Here is a 22,005-nt window from a genome sequence, read left to right as displayed (position 1 = left end):
GGGGGAAGGCAGGGAGGAGGGAAGGCGGGCGGGCGGGCGGCGCGGCGCTCCCCTCCCGCGGCGGCGGGGAGAGGGGTCCTGCGCGGCGGCCCCGGGGCGCTGCTCGGCCCGGCCGGAGGCCCCGGCGGGGGGGGAGGTGCGGGGGGGTGTTTGGTTTCGGGATTTGGCTGTTCTGGAAGCTGCTTGAACTTGAATGACTAAGGCGGAGGGGGCTGAGCTCTTTCTTCAGCTCCAGCTCTACCCCACCCCAAACTGGCCACAAACTAATTATAATTTTCCTATATTGCAAGGGAAGCGAACAAATTCTTCTTTCAGCTATCCTTACCTTTTAAAGAAACTAACTTGGAAGATTCCTACGTGTGACTTTAGCGAGGGGGGAAAAAAAGAAAGAAATTACGAAATTGCCTCGTTTGCTGCTGCCAAGCGCCCGCCGCCGCCCCCGGCCCCGCACCCCGCTCCGGCCTCGGCGGGGCGAGGGGCCCCCCCTCGGGGTTGACCCCCCCCACTCGCCCCCTTTTTTTCCTAAATAGCTTCCTTTAAGGTTGCGTATTTACAAATATATAATCCTATTTTAGAAAGAAAAAAAAAAAGTATATGCTAGGAACTTCATGTGTCCCATACGTCTTCTCACTACAGTAGCAGAGCCACGGTGTTAAAAATAAGGTGATACGCTTGTTCTTAGTATTTGAAATTCGCTTTTTGCTTGGGTTCACAGGCTTGCTTTTCTTGCTAAAAGCATTTCCTTTCTTCCCACCTTAAACCTAGGCTTTCTGGAGAGTTAGAGAGACCTGTTTGTTTAATCGTATTTGGTAGCTTTGTAGAATATGATAAAACCATAAATTATTTATACAGTTTCAACTTGTTGGTATTCTTAGCATGAAATACTGAATTTCGAGATTTCGAGTTAGGATTCTTCTTTGCGGACGTATTCCTCCTCGCTAAAAGAAGTTTGGGAAGTTGTTGACCTCGGAAGATGAAAGAGCTGGTTATATTTGGTAGAACAACTCCCCGCCCTCTCCCAAGACTGTAAAAATGAGATAGTGACTGTAGTACAACAAAAAATAGCATATCGAGAAAATGCTACCTTCTGAAATAAATGATAGAGGAGTAAAAAAAAACCCGGTGAAGAATACTGAAAGATGGACTGTGGGAAGCGATATAATGGGAGATTCTATTTTTATTTTCAAGACTCTTGGTGAAGTTTGAATTTATATTGGAGGAAATACGGATGTGAAAAGTAAAACTATTTAAAACTTATGTTCTTGGTCACCACAGCAAACAACCACTTCACAATAGTTAGATTTACATTAAGCATCAAGAAGAAACTTGATTGAGAGGACTCCTTTTTAGCACAAATGAGCCTTCCAGAGGCTTGATGTCGGATTTTTAAATTCCTGAATCTCTTCAGCTTAGGCCCGATGAGGCCCGAAACCTTTTTTTTTTTTTTATTTGTTTTTTTGTCAGAGAACAAAAGAAAGAAAAACACTTCCCCATACAAAAAGGGCACTGAAAAAGGAATGTCTGAGATCCTTACATCTTTTGATATATTTTCAAATATTGAAAGCTCTGGAAATCTGTTTTGTGAAGTATTGGAGTTCCAAAATGAGAGCTGTGGAGACTCTTGCTGAAAAAGTTTAAGGATTGTGTTGGAGCTATTCTTCACACTCTTCTCTAAAAGAAAAATAAATAAAATACAATCTGTGTTTCTAAACAGTCTCAGGAAGAAGTCTGCTATCCCTTTAAGATTTTCTGCTTTTCCTGTTTACGTTGGCAATTGGGTGGAAGTATTGTGGAGGCAGAAAACTTTTTGGAATGTTGAAAAAAATGTTTCATGCAAATCTAGTAAATTGCTTCAAGACTTCAAAATTTGAACACTAAGGGGCGCCAGTTATTTTTTTTTCTGAGGCGTGAGACCGGCCTCTGAACACCATTTCTGACTTGAGTAGTGAAATTAACAAATCTATTAGAAGATACCAAAGAATGACAAAATACTTGTGGATTTGTACAGGTATCTATATTTTCATGGACTTACATATATTGTATGCTTACACGCAGTATTACATAGGTGGGATAGTCAATAGTGATGAACAGGTGAGAAGTTGGAACAACTGTTGTTCCGTAAAACACCGATCCTGCTTACCAAAGGGGCACCGTGTTTAATATCTTGAACTATATGCTACACTGGCATCCTCCAGAAGGGTTTAGCAATAACAAACTATAGGTTTGCTAGAAAGGTCTGCAAGAGTTAGAACGCTTACTTCAAAGTATAATATTTAATAGTTTCATGAGTTGTTTCGTGGCACCTTTGAGAGTACCAAATATTAGGGGCAAGTGTGTGTGTATATATAGATTTATATATATAATCTAAAAATAAAGTTACAGTGTTCACGTTCCCTCTTTGCTCCCTCCCCCCTCCTGCAATTTGGCTTGCTGCTTCTAGTTTATTGTTTTTTGCTTTATAGGTGGGATTTTTTTTGTTTTTTTTTAGTTACTATCCAACCATTTTACTGAAGGTTTTGTTTATACTGGAGACGAATAATATTACGATCAGGCTTTGTCTTTTATGTTGTGCTGGTCAAATTGAAGAAATAAAGTGACAACCCTAAGAATTCAAACAAATAAAATATGGGATTGCTTTCTCTACTGGAATGCTAGGGGTTTTTTATTTATTTATTTTTACATGCCAGTGTTTAAAAACAAAACTCAAATGGGCTTGTGTTGTGATTACTTCTTGTAACTGTATGCAACAAGAGATAGAAATGGACCTGGCGGTTTAGATGAAGAACAGTACATCTAATCTGGTTAGGTTTCAGAATGTACATCTTTTTTTTGGCCTGTTTCTGTGCTGTGTGTATTATCCAAAACACATTTTCCTTTCTGAACTCTATCCTAGTGTTTGATCTTTGAAAATTTTAGTGCTTGACTTAGTAGATGGTCTCTGCCTTACGGCATTTGGTTTTGAAGATCTTAAATTTGAGAGGTATATAGAGGAACTTTTTTTTTTAAAGAACTGCTTTATAGTAAAATATGAAAGTCACAGTTTTGTTTAGGTTACAGATATTTTTGCATATATGTGCTTTCAACTTCTTATGTGTAAATAAGGCTTTTGTGGATTAACAAGGATGTTTAAAGTGCACATCATAATAACTAGGAAGCTGGATTGTTTTTATCAGACTGGTGCAAACCTGTGGGAAGAGAGGGCTCTTCCTGAATGTGGAATAGGCTGTATTTCCTGTAATTGTTTGCACCATCAAACGTGACCTGAATTTTTTTTGCGCCTCAACTTCTCAGATACTAACTTTCATGATTCTAACCTAGATCTTTTTTTTCCTGACAACTTGTATATTTTAATGGTCCCCTTTGTGGAGAATGAATAAAGTTGTAACTTTTTTCTTGCCTTTTTTTTTAATTAATTGGACATTTCAAACTCTGCAGTTGCTCTCTGACCTGTTGAAATTAATGAGGTACTTTGGTTTTATTCTTTCAGCAGATTGTGAACAAATATGCCTAAGCTATTAACTGAGATCCGAGTAGTGTAACTTTCATATTTGCATTTTGTTTTCTTGAACTTCTAAGTGGTCAGAATGTTGTACCTCATCGGAATGTACACAGACAAAAACTGTGGTCTGAACCTTTTTTAAAAAGGTATTGACGCAGACTTTATCAGGAATTCATTTTTCGTCTTTAAACTAGGCCTCAAAAACTTCTGCCTTCCTGTCAAACTTGTGTTGAAGGTGACTTAAAAGTATGTCTACCTTTAAATGTAAAATAAGCCACGCATCTAGCTTTTGGAGAGAACTCTTAATTTTGTGTCAAATAGGCTGCCTTTTTGTGATTAGCATTTATAACAAAGCTAGCTTTAAAAACATCTAGGTAGGGATTAAGGAGGATAAATTTTTCTTGGGTGTTGCGCGCTCTGTTTACTGTGCTCACTGAGAAAAGTGCACGCAAACTTGCAGACCCCAGTGCCCCGAACTGCAGTTTTCGTGTCTGTCTCATTGTCTGCACCAAAATGTCTGCAGGAGTTAAGACTGAAGAACTGTGTTCTGGTGTTCTAAATAAGTTCTCCCCGAGAAGTTATCTGGTTACGTTTGCACATGACCTTATTGTTTGTGATTATGTAAATGTAGCCTGTGCTTAGCTAGGGTTTTGCTGACTTGTCAGATTTGATGAAGGGGCATTGGCCACATTAGCATGTCTGTTTTTCAGTTGTATCAGGTCTTGCAGTTAAAAACCATTATTTCATTATAAACCATGCCTCCTCTTTAAAATAAATAGAGATAAGATAAATCTTCTTTAGGGTAAAGGCCTTATGATAGGTGTTTTCCCAGAGAGTCTCAGACTAATTTTTAAACTCTGAGTTATAATGTTAAAATTGTACAAAATGGCATGCAACAAGAGCATTGTTTGTGTGTTGTTTATCAACAGTGCTCTTTTGAATCTGTTTTTTTAATCATCTCTAAATCTTAAGGTAATGGTCTGAGGCGTTTTTCTGATTTATGATTGTCTTGTAATAATGAGATTGTAAAGCTTCTAGAACTTGTGTGTTCAAAAGCTTCATAAGAGTTGTTCTGAGGCATTTTTTTTTTTTTTTGTAATTCCTTGGCAGCCACTTATAACATAAAAACAAAATCTCCATTGCATTTAAGAAAAAAATTCTTTTTCTTTTTGGCTTGGGGAAAAATATTCACCCCCTCCCTGCCCCCCGCAACAGTTCAGTTCTTTTCAAAAGAAGTTATTTTTAGAGCTGTATCTGCAACATTTATAGGATTGCAGTCACCTGGTGTGTAACTTAAAAAGATGGATCTTGTTTTGACTGATAAAAGTTAAGTTTGTAAAGTAGTTATTTTAAGTTCATGTTTTGAAAGCAGTTTATTCACTGTTGCTTACCAATAATTGATTATTAAAATGTCTGTCATCGGAGGGTTTTTTAAGTAAGAGTAACTATAATAGACTTAGTTGTGTACAAGAGCTGCTGACCTATTTGTCTTTAAATTGGGGGAGACCTCTTTGAATTTTTTATCATTTTTGTTCAGGGTTACTTGTTCCTTAAGGTTGGAATTGAGCTGTGTTTTCCTCATCTGAAATTGTATGCAATAGTTTCCAAAGTAACTAGTGTCGTGTTAAAAATCTCTTGCTACAGTTAGAAACAACTGGCCAAGTGCCGATTAGATTAGGGAGTGGCAAACGATGCTTTCATAACGCGCAAAGGAAAAACTGAAGGTGTGTTGGTTGATAGTATAGCAAAGTGGAGGGGGAAAAAAAAAACCACACCACCAACTGAGAAACACTTAATAGATTTTAATAGAGCACTTAAAATGTCTTAATTGTGGAAATGAAGTTTGCATGCATCAAAAGAGAAAAGGTCAAGTCAGAAAACAGTTACTGGTGTTCAGTGAGCGCTGTGCATGTGAAGAGAAGGCTGGACATGAAATGAATGGTTACTTTTGTAGTTCAGTAACTTTCTTGACCAGGTTATCTGTTTCAGTCCTTCTTAAATTAAATCTTTCTTCCTCTGAGTACACTAAAGAATGCCAAATCAGGAATGGGATACTTAAAATGATTTGAATTGTGTAGACTTTGGTAGAAAAGCAAGTACATTTGTATTGGCTTTAATTACTGTCTGTAACCTTAAAATGCTCTCCTTTTTGGAGAATGCATACTGATGCAGATATGCTATTAATTAGATGTATTATTAGATGCTGATCTGGTATCTATTCTGTGGCTGACAGGACGGACCTGTGTTAACGTTAATTACCAGACCATCCTGACAGCTCAGGCTGATTGAAGTACAGCATGGGTCTGACATGGAGACCCACAGTTTATATTCGACTGCTTATATGGAATGTCGGGAAGGGGGGAGACAGGGGAAATGCCTTGGCAGGAAAGCCGTGAAGTAATGAAATGCCCTCGCTCACTGACCCTTGTCTTTATTCGAAACATAACTCAACTTCTCATTCGGGCTGTGTGAATTTTTCTGTATTGATTTTAATCAAAATACATGCTATGAAAATCTTCTGTAGATTTTGACGTTTTATTGAAATTTAATAAGCCAGTGCTAAGAAAACTAGTAGCAACAGTAAAACTGCCAGTGTTTTTAATCTCATTATGCTTAATGCAATTGGTTAGGTCAGTAGAAGCACTGCGTAAGATACGTCTGCAGCCTTGTAGCAGGAGGACCTGGGTCTGTGAAGGACATTGGAGCTGTTGTTTGAATCCTGAAACAGATGATAGGTGTAATGTTTATAATCTGAATTAGATCCCTTTGCTCTGGTGAGACAAAGAGTTGGTTTGCTGAAAGTTAAGCAACACTACATTTCTGCTTTTAACTTGATAAAATATCCCATGTTACCTTGTGCAGTGCAGTTAAAGTGATTTCTGGGTTTTGGGTTTCGTTTGGTTGTCTGTCTTGGAAACATTTAATAGAAGTGGAATTAGCTTTTTAATAGCAGAGCTTAGATTTTTGAGACAATTTATGCTTGAATGAGCAAAGCAACCATTTCTTATAAAGAGAAATATTATCCAGCTTCATTAGCAAAGCTGCCCTTCCATGGTGTTGTTATTGTTTCCATGAGAAAGGCATCTATTGCAGGCTAGTTGGGTGTCAGAGAACAACAACAACAAGATGGTGCAAGCTAAAGTGCTTCTGTTCAGGCAGTTGTGTTACTAAACCTCTGTTGTCTGGGTCTGGTACTAGAAGTTGCAGCTTTTTTGATACTCTGCAGTTATTTTAGCAGGTATTTGTGCTTGGAATGAGTGTGGTAATGATAACAGTTTGGGCTTTTTTTTTTCTCATGGTTTAAAATACTGAATAAAAATTGAAAAGATATTTTTCAATTACTTTTGATTTGAGAATTGATTTTTATACTTGATATCAAAATACTAAATTTTGCTTCTCAGTTCATTGCAAAAAATCATTCTCTTGAAGGGAAATGGCAATAGGTAGCTATTAGTGGGTTTTCTTTTAGTGTTTTTGGTGGTGTGTAGTTGATTGAATAGCATGCAGGAAGTCAATTTTTTGACTCAGTTTTTAAAATATTTTATACTGTTTTGCAGCTGCACCTGGATCCTTGTAGTTTGCCTGGTACTGTAGTGGGTTAGAGAAGATGATCTGTGTTTCCAGCACAGAAACCAGAGCAATGTTTCGATACTTTGTAACTTCATTGCAGTGCTCCAGGAAGTGGGTGAGCAGAAAGGTCCTCAGGATACCTGTTTTTAAAGGGGATAAACCATGAAGCAATTTGTGTGATAACTGACTGATATCGGAGCACATTAATAGTGGGGCAGTTAACATTTTTAATGGTATATAACGTTAAAATGTTTATGCTTCTTTAAGACTTGATTTGAAAAGGAAAAAAACCCAGCATGACAAACAGTTAAATTCTTGTTACTTCGCTGGGAAGTTATGTCGACGTAATTTTGGGGGGTAATGCATCAGAATGGCTGCTGATGTCAGAGCAGAGGCGGGGAAGATAATACAGTATTTTATACCCTTATCTGGTGGATCAGTTTCTGGCTTAAAAGGTCATCTGATATTCTGGACTGGTCAGGGGTTTTTTTGAGTGTTTGTGTGGCACTGGCTTTCTTTTCAGACAGATCAGAGCTGTGATCGAACTCGCCATATGTGATCTCAGACTATTTGTGTTGGCCCAATGGCTGAGGTGGCTCGATACTGAAGATGTAGAGCAGAGCCTTGGGGAGAGAAGTACATTTGCTTAAACATTTACTTTAAAGTCTGAAACTCCTAATTGATGTCAACTGATTGTGCATCAGGTCCATTCAAAATTTTAAGGATGTGACCATTTTCAGAGTAGCTGACACTAGATGGAAGCCAGACTTTGCTGAATTCTTTAAATCCTTCATCTGTTGAAATAATGAACCTTACTGTTTTGTCTAATTCAGATTAAAGAACTGTTTTAGAAATCTCTGTAACCATTACTTGGTTGAAATATCCTATCCTAACTGCATTGTATTTTCTTCATTAGTGTCTAGGAGATGGAATACACCTGAAATCTTAAAGTAAGCAACAGATCCATCTAGCGCAAGTATTAATAAAAACTAAATGTTCTGGTTTGTATATTTAAATGGCAACTCAACTAAAACATTCAGCTGATGTTGCATGCTGCTTCCATTTATTTATCAGACTTTGAAGCAGTAGCAAATTGGTTAATATTCTTCTTAATGCAGCTTAATCTAATAACCTGCAAATAATTATATCAAAAGTTAATGCATAATTTTCAATTTTTAGATGCAGAGCAAGCCAAATTCATTTCTGTTTGCTGTGGAATATCTTCCATTTCTTTGCAGGAATGGGGAGGAGGAGAACACAAGGAAAAATTCTCTGGGCCAGTGCTGTTTGCTTTTGAGTAGTGTTGCTCATCTGTGCATATTGCTTTTAGTTAGTTTCAGTTTGTCTCATTTTGAAGGAGCATGAGCTGCACCCCTACATCAGAAATTAGCACGGATGTTTTTTCAAAAAGTTGCAAAACTGCTATCGTCCCCACCCACTCCCAAACTTCCAAACCATCTTTGCCTAAATATACATGTATAATCTACTGACAAGTGTGTTCTCTAACAGTTGGTTTGTATGTTAAAGTTGAAGGTTAAAAAGCTGTAATAGGCCCAGCTGTCTTGTTTAAAGTACGACGGTTTTGCTGCGAAGATTGTCTGCACAGTGAGAAAATGGTGCATGTTAGATGGCGGTAGAGACAAGTTGCTGGTAGTTCTTTAATTGCTTAAGTATCATATCATCTATAAAGATAAGCATAGTCAGAGAGGCTCATATGCAGTCAGTTTATGAGGGAATTACTACTTCTTTATATCACTCGAGACTTTTATGGAAATCGGATACTGCCTCTGAATCAACCTGAAGCCAGACTCCTCATAGGGATTCTTTTGTTCCCACTTGTCACATAGTTCTGTCAACTTTGTGCTCAACTAGTAAATAGACTTGAACAAAATCTGGGCACAGATGATACGGTAGGGATGAGAAATGAATTCTAACCAAGATTCTATCAGGAAGACTGATTTATATGTGTATTAAAATATTTTGAGAGTAAGAATGATACTTTAGTATCTCTCAGGTATAAAATTAGTGACTGCAATTGCTTTTAGAAGGGAAGTATATTTAGGTGTTGTAATAACATGTTTACAGAGATCTGAGTGTCGTATTTTGAAATTTCTTGCAGTGTTTTTGGGTTCATTCTCCGGATAAATTTTCTTTTTGTGACAAGACTAACATAACCCTTTGGGAAAAAATCTGGAGAAAACATTATCTAAAGATCAAATCCCCCTTGGAAGAAACCGAAAAAAAAAAGTGCACCTGGCTTTCTTGAGAAAAGCTTATTAAGCTTAAGGACTTTAAAGAACTTTTTTGAGAAACCTGTGGCATTTAAGAAATATACTGATACTTTGAGGAGCAGGAGGGGAAAAACTTCCTTATATGAACTTAATATAGGGTTAATTGAGGTTAAATTCTGCATGGATCAAAGTGTTTCCAATTTCTAATAATTTGGGCGTAGCTTCTGGGGAAGCAAGGAACTGTGTGGAAACTCTGCCTATAGGTAATGGGGTACATAAACCCTAGTGCATATTGATTTAGTAACTGTGTTTTATTCATAACTATTCATGAGGAATCTTGTTGGTTCCAAATGGGAGGTTTAATGCACACTGAGGGCACTTGGTAGTGCCGAGTTTTAATACTGTTAAGTGTCTTCAGAAAGGTATTCTTGCGTCAGCCTCAGATTAACATAGGATGAATAACAGAGCAATTCATCAACTAGGCAGCTCTGAAGAGTGTCAGCAGGGAAGCTGACGATGATGAATTGGAGAGAAATGGATGCTGTGGAAGATAGCCACTAACAGCTAATGCTGGAGTGTTGAGGGATGGCAGTTGGTATTTAGGTGTATGCTGGGTAATTAAGTGAGGAGGGACTGCACTCCTTTGCTTGGCCGAGTAGAAAAGAAACATGTCCCTTCTACAATTCAAGAAGGTTACTAAATTCAACAGCTTAAAATGACAGATGGACAACTAGTTTGTACTTTATTGAAAAAGATTTGCATCAGTCTTTAGGACTGATAAATGTGAGTTTTATGTTTGGAAGACAGACTCCCGAACTTCCCTGGATGTTTGCAATCTCAGCAACCTTACTTGGCAATAAAAATTCGGATAAGTTAACTTCGAGGCAGATTTAGTTTATTTTGAACTTAATTTTGTTTCAAGTTTTGCACTAACCTGTCTTGGATCTCACAGCTTTCAGTTACTTCCAGTTACTTCAGTTACTGGTTACTTTCAGTTTTAAATCCCCCCCCCCCCCCCCCCTTGTGAATTTGAGGGGGTTAAACCAGAAATAAAATTGCCTTTGTTTTTTTGCTTTTATCAACATAATAGCATAACGAAGTGGTTTTTGTCATGTGCACAGGTCTTTGTAATCCCATTTAATATGGTTTGTGCTAGAATTGTTTTTGACCGCTTGTTGTTATATCAAATTGTTGAACACTTGATACATGGAGAATAGTTTAAAGTAATAATGTTCAAGTTCTGTACTCTGTGGGGATTGTTTGTATGGATTTTTTCTGACTGTTTAGTTACTGTGGGTAACGAAACCTACATGTGCAGGCTGAAGAGTATATGTACAGGCTTTCTCCGCCCTGAGCAGAATTCAATACTGAAATCGGTATTGAAGACAAGCATTTCAGTATGTCGTATAGTAGTCATAACTAGTATAGTATAATGGTATGTTACAGTATAAATTACTACACAGACGAGACTACATTTTTAGCACATTTTTCTCTTCTGGACTAAGCAACTTGGCTGCTGAAAGTTTTGAGCGATTGTTAATAACTAAAATGTGTTCCTGAATAATCAGAAGGATATTGTGTTCTTTCTTTCTTCAGACTTTTATTGTGTGCTCTTAGTGTTAAATTTCAGATACGAAGGCAAGATACTAATGAAGCACTAACATTTAAGGAGTTTTTTTTCCTGGTCTAGTTATGGATTAGTAGTTTCTCATGATATGTAATACATGCAGTTGAAAAGTTGAAACACAGCTTATGCTGCTATAAACATCTTTTTTTCTGTTTGTTTTTTTTTTTTTTCCCCCCCCTTTGGAAGGCAAAGGAATGAATATTGCTAGTAATGAAACACAGATAATTTCCAGCTAATTAGTGAAACAATGCCACAAATATGGATGCAAATACTATGCACCTATCAATATTGGTATAATGAAAAAAATAACACAAAGGACATAGTACATTTGAAGAACATATCACTGTATAAGTAACTACAAAAATTGTATCGTATGTTGATCTTGAAACTGTTAGATTAATCAAATCATTATATGAAAGGAGCAGAAAAATCAGAATACATTTTCTTGAAGTAGTTAAATTTTTGAACTGAAATGTCTTTCTGTTCAGAAAATGTTTCCGATTTACAACAATAATATAACAGTTTAAGTTAGCCTTCAAACTTTATGAGATTATACACTACACTTGATTTAGAAAAGGAGAATAATGCCGAGATATAAAGGTGTCAGTAACTGTTGTACTGTGAGATCCGAAGTAGCTTGTCATCTGGTTCGGATCGTCTGTTTGGCAGAACATTTTCTTAGGATGAGAAAGTTGGAGGTACTTTACATTGAAGTTAATGTTTGTACAATCTAGTCAAGATTTCCTCTACATCTACTGTCTTTTTCCAACTTAATGTATACTGTTTTTCCTCATGCTTGTCACACTGAGCTACTGTAGCCACTCCTTGTCCTAACCTTTTCTGACATAGCAAAGAATTACAGAGCAGGCATATTTCGTATTGCAGCACCATCAGTGAAACTGCAGTCACTTGTACAAAAAGTAACATCAAAGAGTTTTTTTTCCTTAACCTAACTCTTGAGGTTTTATCTTTTGCTATTGCATGAAAACAAAATAGTGTTTGATATGAGATCTCTGAGATCACATTCTCCCTGAAGTAGACAGCAACTTTTTTTGTTTGAAAAGTTAATGGAGCTAAGTGAAAAGCAATATGAGTCACCAGGACTGTGTTTTTCAGTCTATGATTTGCAGACCCACTGCATATGAAGAGAGATGCTGAAGATAACAAAGAAAAAGGAAATCTGTTGTTGGGAGATTTAAATAGGCTACACTGAGCCTTCACCTCTTTTGGGAATTTTTTTTTTTGTTAGTCTGTAAGTGGAAAAGACTGAAGACCACTGATTTAAAGGCATTTTCATTATAGCAGTTGTTCTTATCCATGGTCCAAAGTAAAATTTTGAAACAAGAAATGTCAAGGAGATCACGAAAACAAATTGCATTCGCCATCATGTAAATTGAAACTTGTTTCACCTATCTGCATTTATTCTTTTCTTAGGACTTCCTGCTATTACGTATTTACTGAACTACTGAGTATGATGACTTTTTCCCCAGATGAGATCTAGAGAATCTAATCTATCAGTAGAGTCCAGTTTGCAGCACTGGACATGCAAAATATTGAGACATTAATTGCGAAGAGTAGGTATAAGAGATGTAACCTACTAAATTCTGTTTGGTGTGCTATTACTATAGAATAGATTCAGTAGTAAATTGTCTTTAAGGGCATCTGTAGCTTTCAATTTTAATTCCATTAAAATAGCCACACTGTTGTAATTCATCAACAAGGATATTAAAGCAAGTTCCAGATGCTCCAGTACCTTTAGCTGTAGATATTTCAGGAAATGTCTTTCTTCCAAACTTTCCCCTCTGATGAACAGCTCTGTGAGATGACAGGACCTGTTGTTTGGTTTTAGTGATAAATTAACTTGAAAAAAAGAATGTAACCTGTAACATTGTTTAATGCATAGTAGTCCAGGTGCAGATCCTGCCTGTATAGTAAATCCATTCTTTAAATCAGTCCTGAATATAAAGTCTTAAGTTATAAGATTGTTCCGGTGGATTTAACAGATAGATGGGAACTAGTGTAATTCAGATCTATATGGTACCAGAAGCTTACAAAATTGTGTTAAAAAATCACATGTGATTTATAGCTAGCATTCAGCTTAAATATTGGATGTTTAATTTGTGTGGTGGGTTGCACTTTTTCTACTTTCTACTAGTTTGTTCCTAAAAGAGGCTGTTCTTAAACTTACTGGAATTTGTCAGCTAAAGAGAAAATTGATGATTCTGTAGATAGATACTCTGTAAGGACTTACATTATCTTAAACCCTTTAATTATGTAGGTAGCAGAGATCTTAGCTACCAGACTGGTAAAATAAATATTAGTTTTGTGTTAATATTCTCTGTCTGTTTCTACCATGTGTGTATATAGACACAGATGCACCCTTTCTCCCCGCCCCCCCTTTCTCTTGTAGTAGCGGTACTAGTTAATACCTCTCTCTTACAGTAGTAGGAAGAGATTACCCAGTTATGAATGTTGTCTCTATAGACAAGATTTAATATGATTAGAAATAATGTTTTTTCTGATGTAGTTGGAAGTTATACATAAGATTAGTATAGTTGTAAAACCAAAGGGAAGGGGAGGAGAGTCTACTTTAGACTTCACATATCTGACAGTTTGTAATATACTTTGATTAACTGAAATGTTCTCCTTATGAATGAAGAATGTTTTCGTGTAGCTTAGAAATACCAGAATTATAAATTTTTACTTTTAAGTATTTTCATTAAAAAGAAAACTTTCTGGTTTTAGTAATAAATATAAATATATTTTGAATTTTGACAGCAAAAATGGAATTCATATTTTGTTTTTAAAAAACCATATTCTTAAAATACAGTATTGAAATTTACTTATGGAACATGGTGGATATCATCATGCAAACTCGCATACGGAATTTTTTTTGTGGTGTTTGTTGCCTGTCTTCTGATATCTATTGGTGTCATGCAGAGCACTTTATTATAAACCGTATTTTGGTTAATTCTACAGATTTTGACAAAACAGTAATTCTTCCCTCATTGTGGTTTCGGTTAGCAAAGCTCCGCTCTCAACTTTTGCTATAATGGCAAGAGGTAAACACTGATGCTGCATTATCTTATCTAGTTGATAATTTCACCTAATAGTCCCGGAACTTGATGTGCCAATTGTTAAACGCACTGGGCTGTGAAATAATCGGAACTTCAGCTTGCAAATACCAAGCTATTGTTTTCAATAAAGTTGAGTTGAAATCAGCTTTCTATGCTGCATTGCAGTGGAAACCAATTAATTAGTGTGACAAGATGCTATTTTTTATTGCCAAAAGAAAGTTTCTAATATTTTTCTGCAATATGAACAAATGTTTGGCAGTTTTGGTTGAAATTTAAGTTAACTTTATAGACAAATAGGCTAAAGAGCCTTTGGTGGTTTAACTTTCATTTTTAGCGTTCATGTTTATGAAATGGCTTCTCAGATGATTTCTCTAATTCACACTGCTGCTAATGCCATGCAGTATGTCCTTCTTATTAGTCACTGAAGTCTAGATGGCACTTCCCTTTTACTTCATGTGACCCATCTGATACGGTGCGAAACAATCTCAGTTGTGCAAGATTTAAAAATTTCTGATATCTGCCCATCATTTACTTAATTTTTTTAACTTCTGCCAGTTAAATAACAGATTTATGGTTTAACACGTTTTTCTTATGTTTTAAAAAGGCAGGCAAGAATTGACCAGAACAACATTACTACTATTTCCAGTGTTGTTATCTTCACTTAAGTGGCCACATAAAGTGAAATGAGTTAAGATACCGCAGGATGGTTTGACTCTTGAGATACATCAGCTTTGTATTAGATACTGTTTGCTTATCTGATAACACAGGATTTTTGAAAAAGGGTGTAAGAGAAATACACCTTTTGAAACGCGGCATGTTAATAACAACCGAGTAATACTTAAATAAGCTAACATGTAAAGTTAACTCATACTGTGCATATAGATTGGTTACCTCTAATACAATTTGATTACCTTTCAGTGTGACTAATACAGCTATTTGACATGCTAAAATGATATTATTGTGCATTTTACAAGAATACTAAGGGCTTAATATTTTTAATTGCTGATTGCATATTATCTTTCATTGTTTTACTGTAATTTAAAGTCTTTTATTCAATGAAGCACAAACCAATATGAATTTAACTCCCATGCTTCATAAAGATTTGGTGTGTGCCTTTTAGTTAGCTCTTACTCCTGTTGGTAGCTATCACTTTGCTGCTCTGTGTTTCCAGTAGCATATTTTTGATTATAAGTACAAATTTTATATTACATCCTACTTAGCTCAGGTAGCATTTATATAAAGAAGCAAAATGAAGATAGGGCATTTCTTTTGATCCTTAGCAGAGGAGGACATTAAAACATGTAGCATAGTTTGCGTTTGCATAGTTGTGTTTGCTCCTATGACTTCCATATCAAGAGACAGCTAATATTCGGTATTTCTTTTCTGAAACTTCCAAGGAAAAGTAGGTCATGTTGAGGTGGGAAAAATCAGTGGAAATTTGAAAACAAAGTTTGCAGGAAAGAAGAGGACACGTAATATGAAGAGAAAATATACGTAAAAAAAATTCTGTAGAGTGCTTACTAAAAAGTACAGATGTTTAAAGGCAATGTCATAGATTTTAGTAAGGAGTGCAAGGTGTATATGAAGGTGTAATCAACATGAGAACTGATTTTATTCTCAGAAACGTTTTGATTAGTGCAAGTAGACAAGTTTAATGTCGATATATTTGTTTTTAAACCGTTGACTTCCAGAAACGCTTAATATAGGAGGTAATGGTGGCTTTTACCGAAGAAGTTGAACTAAAGGTACCACCTGTGAAGAACTTCCTCTGAGGTATACCCGCTGTTAGGGCTTTTTCATGTGAGCGATAGGTCCTTGCGTTACACTGGAGACGCTAATGTCTGAATGGATGTGATGGCTGCCTCAGAATGATGCTGCTGTTAGCAGTGAAAAATGTCTTCCTTACGATTCTTGTGCAGCAGGCCGTGGAGTGCAGCACATTTTTATAATAAAGGTGATGAATTTAATCGCAAACTGGCAGCCAAATGGAAATTGCAGACCTTGATACTGGGAGAAAATTGCCTATAAAGCAACTCCTGAGAGAGCAGGCTTTAAATTTATCCACCCATTTCGACATTGAGGAGAACACAGGAATTGCAGGGTATTTTGCTTGGCCTGTTTAGTTCAGATGGATGACACTTCAGTCTTCCTTTATTTAAGAACTAGATACAGTGTTGTGTTGTGGGTTTTTTTTTTTTTAAATAAAAAAAAAAAATTGACCTTGCTGCTTAAACTTCACATGGTAAGGCTTTTGGAAAAATCTATTCTCTTATTATCTTGAAATTTGCTCCTGTTGTAAAGTAGGACCTAATATGCATAATTAATTGAAACTTATCAACTGCTTCACAGATTTCCCCTTATGTCAGATTTAACCCTAATGTGATCTGAGATTTAAAAAAAGCATATATATGTATTTGAAGGCTGTCTGCAGCGTTACACTGATGTGAGAAACAACGCCATTTAACTGGTCTTGAAGTCCCACTGTAAGTAGGATACTTTCTGTAATAGTATGTAACATAATTTCTGATAGAGGCACAGCATTTTTCAAAATCGTTGGTACTGATACATTTCAGCAAATCATCCTCTTAATCTTCTATTTTTAAGTGTTAAATGCTGATGTTCTTCCTATATGATAATTAGGAATTGAATTTACAAATACGATTGCCATATATGGTAAGCACTATATTAAAAAAAGAAGACAAAACATTCTTTAGGGAGTTTACTAAAAGATGATATGCTTATAATCTGTTCATAGAAATAATTGCAAATAAATTCACTTAGAAATACATACTTTTATTGGACACTTAACTGAATGTCCTAACCGCAACACTTCTGGACTGCTCTTTTGGGTGCTTTCAGAGGTGATCATCGTTCAGGCAGAGTTAAGAATAAATAGCATTGGATTGTGAAGAGAAGAGGAACACTTAATGGCAAAACATGTAAGTGTGGCTTTTGGAACAATCTGGTAAGGATATTCTGTCAAATATTTCATTGATCCAGTTTCTCCTCTTAAATGAAATCAAAAGTATGGTCTATACTAGAAGAATTCTCTTGGTTATATGATCCCTAAGGTAAAGTTCCCAAAGGTAAAATATGGCCTGATTTCTGGGCCAATATGAAGAATCTTTTTAGCAAGTATATGAAACAGGAGCTGCTCATTTCTTGCTCTTGATTTAACTTTGTTCTGCCCTTTAGAAAAACCTATTACCAACCCTGATAGTTTTTTTGTTTTAATTATTTTATTTATTTTTTATCTTGGTAAAGTAAAATTTCCAAAGAGGTAGTACCCTTTATTAGCAGAAGACATAAGGATTATTAAGTAATTGTGTGGTGAAAACAGTTGAGCCTCATTCTGGCGGTTGTTGGAAGTCTATCACACACCATTTCTGTAGTTAATGAGTAGCTCACCCATATTCCTTTGCTTGAAAGTATAGATTTGTAGCAAAATAAAGTGAATGGTTGACAAGTTCTTGAATGTGTTTCACCATTTTGGATTATTCCTATTTTTCTATAGAAAATATTGATTATTTTCTATAGAAAATATAGAACAGAATTTCAACAGAATATATTTTTGTATATAAATTTCTATATTATTTTCTGGTCACAGGAAAACCATGGCCTAACTTGCTTGAGAAATGTGCACCAGCATTTATAATGTTGTTTTACATTATGTTAATTTTCTGGGACTGTAGTAGACTCAAATGAACACATTAATTGGACTTCCATGCTTTGTTGTAAGAGGGACCAACTTTTCCTTAGAATTCTTATTTTACTGCAGGTAGACAAGTTTGAATGTGTACAGACATCCAGAGTTAGCTGGTATAACTTTCACGCCTGTTCCTGTGCTTTTTATTGCCTTCTGACTGTAAGCATTCAGAGGTACCCATTCAATTAGAAAGACCAAGTACAGGTCTTGGTTAGAGTTGAAACTGGAATGTATATGCTGAGTTAACAGAAAAAGAGAGTATGTCCAACCCGTTTACTGCAAAATGACTGTAGGACCTGGATTTTTTTTTTTAACATTACTGGAAAACCTTGGAGAGAAGTTATGGAAGATGGTTTTGAACAAACTTAGTAGCTTGATGATGCAAAAAGATTCTTGTTTGGGAAGGTGTCCCTGTTACTTCCTTTCTGGTAATTCTGGCATTCAGTGGATTCTTCAGTGATCTGTTTCAGCTCAGTAGCCTGGAAGAAAGGTAATCAAGCACAAAAAGGAAAATGTATGAGTAGTCTTTTGCTCGATTAGTGAGTTGAATTGGCTTACTAAGGCAGAGCTGGTGTGAGAGACTTTAAGGAACTATGCAGCTGGGAGTGAGAAGACAGCAATGACTTCATTTTTCAGCAGCAGTGTGTTGTTAAGATTAGTAACTCTTCCTACCCTTCAAAGGAAGGAGAAGTGGTATAGCAATCCTGACTTTTTGGAGTAATGCTCTTCTAATGGTCCAGATTTCTGATTTCTTCTGGACTTTCATGTATAATTTGGGATATGCAGTTTCCTTCCTTTAGAGTACTGAACTTTTTTTTTTGTAGTGTTATAATTTTTTCTCTATTTTTTACAGCTTTCTCAAGATCTGTCATTCTTTCCTGGGATGAGTGGTATGCTGCCTTTTAAACTGTGCAATTTTTTGCTTCCATAAAGGAGAGCAGGAATAATTTCATACAGCTCACTGTGACACTTCTTTGGATCTTCCATTTGGTTAGGATTAGCCTTATTTTCACTGTTCTTTCTTCCTGTTGATTAAATGTCTGTGTAGACTTAAGCTTCTGTGTTGCCATTCATCTTTCCTAAATTTCAGATTAAAACCAAACAAACATAAAACCTAAAAACCAAAAGAATGTAATAGCTTCTTAAAAATGAGTTGCAACTCATGTTACAACCAGTGGTAAGACATAACAAAACTGCCAGTAGTAACATTGTACTCTCAGTACAATGTATGATTAATGCTCTGTTTTCTTTGAACACTGGTGTAGATCGATTTTCAAGTTAATTTTTTCCTACTGGCTTTTGTTTGTATTGCATACATCAATATAGAGCAAATGCCCATCAAGGAAAGAGGGGAGGGGTGTGCGTGTGGGGTGCACTTATGAGCTTGGATGGTCTGTTTATAATGACAGTGGTTACACTGGCGTTTATCCCTGTAGTTGCATAAAGTCCTGTTCGCAGTTTGGCAGTATGGTCTGTGTTATATTAGAATGGGTTTCCTTCTGCTGCCTTTGTTTCATCCACTGTGGTCTTCACCTTGCATTTCAACAAAGGAAATTGCCTTGGTTTACTTTCCATATGCCATTCATCCTATCTCATCTCCTCTATCTTTTGTCTAAACATTTTTTTCTTTTAGGTCTCTCCCTATAACCAGATAAATGGCGCTGACTACTTTCACCTCATCTTTCTACTTCCCCACTCTGATACCTACATTACAAGCTTTCAGAAAGAGCTTTTTCTTGAGATAGAGTGAGAGGTTCTCTGTACAGTGCCCAATACAAAAGGTCTTGATGCTGTTGTAATATAAACTACAATGAAGACACTCTGTCTTTTGAATTTCTTATTTATTTAAACTTTGATATGGGTTCTGTGCTGCTCACTTACTCTATAATGGTAACTGTTGTTTTATTTTTAGCATGCTCTTTCTGTTATTTCCCATTATGCTGCTTTAGGGGTCCTGAAATTCATTATTTTTTAAATGTCTTTGTTATACTACTCAGAATGGTGTGGACTTTTTTCTGAATTGTTACTGTTGAACCTTACTATAATGTGTAAGAGAGCACATAGGTTTTTTCATACAATTTACTTTGCATGTAGCATTGGATTTAAGCTGCTACATTTTATATTCCAGTCCTCCTGAAGAGTCTCAATCTAGCCTAATGTTTCATAGCTTTTATAAGTATTGTTTACTGCAGCCGTGCCATTCATAGTTTAGCTTCTGTTTTGCTTTGTTCAGTGAATTTGTAAAGTTCTATTTTCAGTTTGTCTCTGGTAAATACATATCTTGGCATTTGGAAGACTTCTAAATAGGCCATCTAGTCATTCCCAAGTTTAGGAATTGATCTGTGCATCTGATTGTGGGACAAAATCTGTTAAATTGAGAATTAATGTATTTTGAGAAACCTTCATGAAAAACTTGGAAGTCCAATTTTTGTTGTTGTTCTTAGTATTTCATTGAGATGTTTTTAAAAACACCCCCCACCCCCCCCAGCCTTTTATCTTTCATGTTCTTAACCAGATGTGAAAGCTGTGTTAGGAGCAGATTATTTCAGAGAGAGGAGATTGTTTATTTAGTACTGTTTGCTTACGTATGGGAAGGAACTAAAACGTTGAGGTGGGGGTGTGAATCTGTAAAATTAGACTTGCCTTTTGGTTGCTTTTCTTGCAAGAATGGAAAATGAAGGGAAAGAGATAGGAAATTGAGTTTACTTCCCAGTTTTACTGATTGCTGCTACTTACTCTAAGTGGGCAAAACTCAGTTTACTGAAATCCAGAAACAAAATAAATGTTAATAAGTTTCTCCAATGCAAGGTATGTGATTCACAATCTTGAAATAATTTGTCAAGGTCTTAGGAAATATGAGAAGTAGGTTGCTTAAATACACTGGTCTCTCTTAATCTCACTGCAGAATGTGTTTCTATATTGATACTGACTGAAAACTTTAGTTTAGGATCTCCTCCCAGTATTGGAAGTTCTGAAGAGGTGTCCAGGTATCTGAATTTGCTTTTCCTCCTTCATCATGCAATCAGCAATATCTCCATGCTTCACTTGAATTGCATGATTGACTAAAAGGGGAAATGTTGCAGGTGACAGAGATTATTCCCAAAAATATTATGTTGTGTTTTTTTTTTTTAATTTCCTCCTTGACGAGTTGAGGGATCATGGCAGCCACCTACCTAAATGGAGTGCAAAGCCCCCAGTATTTATGTCCCCATTTGAAGTGCACAACTACAATTTGCAGTTCACTGTTAATTTTTTAATTTTGAGAGGAAGCATGACAGTTGATACCAATAATGCTGCTGCCTTTCAAAGCTGAATAAATATACCAACCAAGATATTTTCATTCAGTACTCGTCACAATAATGAGGGAAACCGAGAGAATTTACTCATGTGAGCTTTTCCTGGCAAGCTGAAATGTATTCAGCATGCATCCAGGCTGTTCTGAATAGTAATTATAACTAATGTTACTGGTTATATTTCTAGTTCCTTGCTACGCTGTATGGAGCTTTATAAACTTTACCTAGAGTGCTTGCTGGTACTTTCAAGAACACTTTATGGTGTGATAGTCTGGTTCCATTTTCTGTAGGCAAATCATGTTGAAATAAGTTTTTAAAGTGTCAGTGATGAGTAGAGGACCCAAAAAAGCTCTTCTACGCTCTTCTGTTCTGTGGGGTTTTTCTGTTTGGTGTTTTTTTTGTTGTTGGTGGTGGTGGTTTTTGGGTGGTTTTTTTTGGGTTTTTTTGTTTTGTTTTGTTTTTTTTTTGTTTTTTTTTTTTTTGTTTTTTTTCTCCCGCCACACAATGTAATTGAAAGCAATCAAGCTCTTATCAGATGTTCTGCAGGTCTAGTGGCAGGAGGGGATTGACTATTTGCCTATGTTTTTTTTCTTTATCCTTCAAAGATAATTTCAAAAGAGAATTGTTTCCTCTGCAACCAGTATGTGGGAACAGGTGGGTGAAAGAGAACAGTTAGAGGGAAAGAGACAAAGATTAGCAGAAAATATAAGCCTGAAAGGCTATTTCAGGTTTTGGCTGCTTTTATACTCAAAGCTTATAAAAACAATTCTTGAATGTTAAATGGAGGAATAAAACCAAAACTTTCCTACTCCCATTCGACATAGTAGGTGTTAAAGTTTTATTTCCCTTCTGGTAATGTAGCCTCAGCTATATGCTATTAGTAGTCATGCACGGCTGTGATTTAATGAGCAATGGTTCATTTGCTCAGGCAGAATATAGTTCTGGGTAATTAATATTGGAAGCAGTAGTGTAAGCTGGTGCATAGTTAAGCCTCATCTTGGT

The 22,005-nt window shown here is 36.2% G+C and overlaps 1 protein-coding gene across 8 annotated transcripts in view; it reads left to right on the top strand.

The window, feature by feature from the left end:
• QKI (QKI, KH domain containing RNA binding) overlaps positions 1 to 22,005 on the top strand; it is a 163,356-nt gene that overhangs the window by 1,252 nt on the left and 140,099 nt on the right. The window lies entirely within an intron of this gene.

Source organism: Platalea leucorodia (assembly GCF_965183815.1).
Source record: "Platalea leucorodia genome assembly, chromosome: 3".
NCBI classification, from domain to species: domain Eukaryota; kingdom Metazoa; phylum Chordata; class Aves; order Pelecaniformes; family Threskiornithidae; genus Platalea; species Platalea leucorodia.
This window is presented reverse-complemented; position numbering and strand designations above follow the sequence as displayed.